Below are 4,146 nucleotides of genomic sequence, written 5' to 3'. Positions count from 1 at the left end.
CTTTTAAGGCTTTAAAGTTCTTTTTTTTTTTTAATTTATTTATTTTTGGCTGTGTTGGGTCTTTGTTGCTGTGCATGGGCTTTCTCTAGCTGCGGCGAGCGGGGTCCACTCTTTGTTGCGGTGCGTGGGCTTCTCATTGCGGTGGCCTCTCTCGTTGCAGAGCATGGGCTCTAGGCACGCGGGCTTCAGTAGTTGTGGCTCGCGGGCCCCAGAGTTCAGGCTCAGCAGTTGTGGCGCACAGGCTTAGTCGCTCCGTGGCATGTGGGATCCTGCCGGACCAGGGATCGAACCCATGTCCCCTGCATTGGAAGGCAGATTCTTATCCACTGTGCCACCAGGGAAGTCCTAAAGTTCTTTTTGATAGTAAACATTGTATGTACTAATGTTAACTAATGTTTGAGATTTACTTCATTTTGTCTTGCACTGAAGTGTAACATTTACAACATTCCAGGTGGATCAGTATTTTTAAAGATAAAACAATGAAACCAGTGTAGGCGAGTTTTTAAAATATATCTGGTCATTTCATTTCCCTGCTTATACTCCTGTAAAGGTGCATCCACGCACTGTAATGCCAAGTCCAAACTCCAAGGATGGTATAAAGGCTCTTTGTTCTAGCCACGCCCTTTCTCTTTCCCATCTGTCTTAAGGAGTCAGTTTAAGTTGGCTCTTCTGTGTATTGCCCTTTATTTAATGCTCCTTTATTCCTCTTCTGTAGAATTTATTACATGTATCATAGCTATGTTTTTGTTTTCCCAAATACATAATTCCTTAAAAGCAAGGATTATATCCTTTTTTCCCCTTCAGAAATACCTAGTGTCTAGTAATGCTTCATACAAAATGTTTGAAAATAATAAGTTGTCTCAACCTTTACCTTTTTTTGTCTCTGGAATATTCCACATTGAAAAAAAATGAAAAAAAAATTCTGATTATAAATTAATTATAAAAGCGTTTGGAAAACAAGTTACAGAAACAAAAATAAAATCACCCATAATCTCAATACCCAGAAATAAACATGACTGACATTACAATTCTGTAGGTCCTGCCAGACTTTCCTGTGCTTATGTGCCATCGATTAAAAGAAGAAAAAAAGACCTCATATTTTTAGACCTTTTGGAAAAACCGATTATTGTAAAAGCTACCAAGTAATTATGCTACTTAGGAAATGTGATAGCAGGCTCCGAGGTGGTCCCCAATGATCCCTGCCCCCTGGCTGCCACATCTTAGTGTGGTCTTCTCCCTCGTTGTACCAGGGTTGGTCTGTGCAGCCAATTAAAGTGAACAGAAATGGTGTGTGTCACTCTGAGATTAGGTTTTACAAGACTGTGGCTTCTGTCTTGGTGTCTGTCCGGTCACTCACATGGGGGAAGAAGTCATGTTGCGGGCAGCCTCATGGAGAAGGCCTGTGTGGCACGGAACTGAAGCTTGCCAACAGCAACGGGGCTTGTGCAGTTATGTGGGAAGTGGAAAATGGAGCTAACGAATTAAGGGATCTAGCTAAATATATTCCCAACCAGATTATTGAAAATACCAGTGGTTTCTTCTTGCTGCTTATAGTAAAATGTGAGAGCAAAGAGAGAAGTTAAAGAAGGGACTTAAAGAGGAACCAGGCTCACTAGTTTGCAAGATGCCAAATAACGCAAAATGCCTTCAGAGTGAAGGTTAAATCAAGAGCACTCTTAGGAAAGCACGGTCTAAAGATGAAGCCAAGAGTGTAAATGTAAAATCCTTTGTTAAGATCTGAGACAGATCAAAGGTGATGCCTCAGAATAAGACTCACAGATGATTCAAAGTTTAAAAAAATATATCAGCGGTAACCTGGTCAGCTTGGACTGACAGAAGTGAAAATGAAGAGAGGCCTTTGGACCCCCCAAATTCTACTGCTGGGAAGCGAGCTGATGAGAAAACGGCTTGGCTCCGTTGTAAACCTGTCAAGTAAAAGAATGACTCAGAAGGTGAGGCCAAGGCCTCCGAAGGCCAAGTCAAGAGCCGTTGGAAAGTCATTTCCTGGCGAGGACTGAGTTCTAGTCAAGGAATTTCTAACGCTTGCCCAGCTGGATTTCAGAACGGCTCACCAACCGGTAACTTCTGTGTGCCTTTCATTTTCTGTCTTTCTGAGCAGGAATCATGCTGTCTGATCAGCATTTAAACTGGGCAAGGGGAGGGGGAATCACGTTTCTATTCACAGGCCTACAGATCTGGAGGAACTGCTTGAGAGCTGCGCTTACGAGCTACATATACTCCCGTAGTCCCATCTTCGCCTGGACCTGATTTAGGTGAAATTCTGGACTTGGAGCTGATGCCGTAGTGGGTTGAGACTTTTGTGTCCCTTGGGAGGGGGTGGGCTGCGGAGCCAGCCTCCGAGATGGCCCCAGTGATCCCTCTGTCCTGGTGTTCACGCTGTTCCTGCCGTTCCCTCCTGCGATGTACCAGGGTTGATCATAGGAGCAACAGAATTAATTGGAAATAATGATATGTCCTTTCTTAGATTAGATTACAAAGGACAGCTGCTTCTCTCTTGGTTCTCTCTGTCTCTGTCTCATCAGTTACTCTGACGGAATCATGCTGTTCGCAGCCCGGTGGAGAGGACCCCGTGTCAAGCAATGGGAGCCTCCTGCCAACAGCTCTGCAAGTGAGCTTGGAGAGGATCCTCCAGCCCCAGTCATATCCAGAGGCTGCAGGCCTGGCTGACACCTTGACTGCACGCAGCCTAATGAGAGACCTAAGCTGCTCCTGGATTCCGGACCCTCAGAACGGTGGGAGAGGTAATACGCGTTGTGTAAAGAAAGCTACACGGTTTTAGGGAAATTTGTTATGTGGCAATAAATAACTAGTACAAGAAATATTCAGGGCATTTCCCCCAACAATATGAAGACGTCCTTAGGAATGGCTTTTACTTTTCTGGATAGATTCTTTGGTTCCTCTAGGTGTTGATATCTCTTTATCAGGGTTCCTTTCAAAGACTTCTTTGAAATAGACTCAAATGCAAATAGAAATGCAAAAGAAAAAAATCCAAACATCTCCGTATTTACCTGTTCTGATTACAGGCTCTATTTTCAGTTGTCCATCCACATCCATTTCCAAGGGTATTGACTACAGGAAAGAATTATTGCCATTTTTAAAAGATCTCTGTTATCTTTTAAAAAGCTAAAATTTCAGTCATTAACAAATAGGTCCTAAAATTTGTGGAATAAAGGTTCCTCCAGCCCCCCACTCCCCAATTTCTAACACAAAAACATTAGGGCCATTTCTTTGCCTGGTAATATGTTTTTCTTTAACACAAAGAAAAAACACTATCAGTCATGTGTACAGGTAAAGGGCTAAAAATAGATGGTAATTGTTTCCTTGGTGACAAAAGCTAATTCTTGCTCTGAATTTAGGGAAACTACAGGTGCCTTAAATCTTTAGATTCTTGGTTAATAATACTATTCTTTTATACTGTAGTCCTCGTGCAGTGAGTTGGAAAAATTAGAAACATTAAGGAATTATTTTTTACAGGTGTGATAATGGTATTGTGGTTGGGTGAGAGAGAGGACAGTATGTGGGGATATAGATGAATAACTATTAAAGCTAAGTAAAAGGTACATTGAGGTAACTTATACTCTTATTTCTACTTTTGTATAATTTTCCACGATAAGATGTTTAAAGATATCAACAGCTTAAGATAAAAAAGCGGACAGACTTGTAATTTGTCAAGTGATATATGAGAGAGGTGTGACTTAAAATAGCTTTAGATTTTTTAAAAGAATAGCCCCAGGGAAAAGTAACTTGAATCCTATTTCAGCTTAGCCTGTTTATTATTGTTTTTAATAATACCCTTCAGTGAAGGAGTAATACTGAAAAATTTAGAAGACCTACATCTTAAGTATACTAAAGAATATTCCGAGTGTCGACTGAAAAAAAAAAAAGCACAACGTTTGAGAGTTGTGAGTTAAGTTTTATTGGGGGCAAAATGCGGACTGTCGCCCAGGAGGGAGAGACAGCATTTCAGGGAGCTCTGAGAAACTGTAATGGCAGAGGGGCGGGCGGAGGTCGGTGTTGTACGTGCCTTTAGTGACGGGGCGCGCGCAGTGAAGCACGCGTTTTGGCAGAAGTTTGTCACGAGGAGCAGACGTCACCATGAGGGATTTCAGTGCTTTTCTAGATACG

The sequence above is a fragment of the Balaenoptera acutorostrata genome, chromosome 21 (assembly GCF_949987535.1).
Source record: "Balaenoptera acutorostrata chromosome 21, mBalAcu1.1, whole genome shotgun sequence".
Taxonomy (NCBI): domain Eukaryota; kingdom Metazoa; phylum Chordata; class Mammalia; order Artiodactyla; family Balaenopteridae; genus Balaenoptera; species Balaenoptera acutorostrata.
This window is presented reverse-complemented; position numbering follows the sequence as displayed.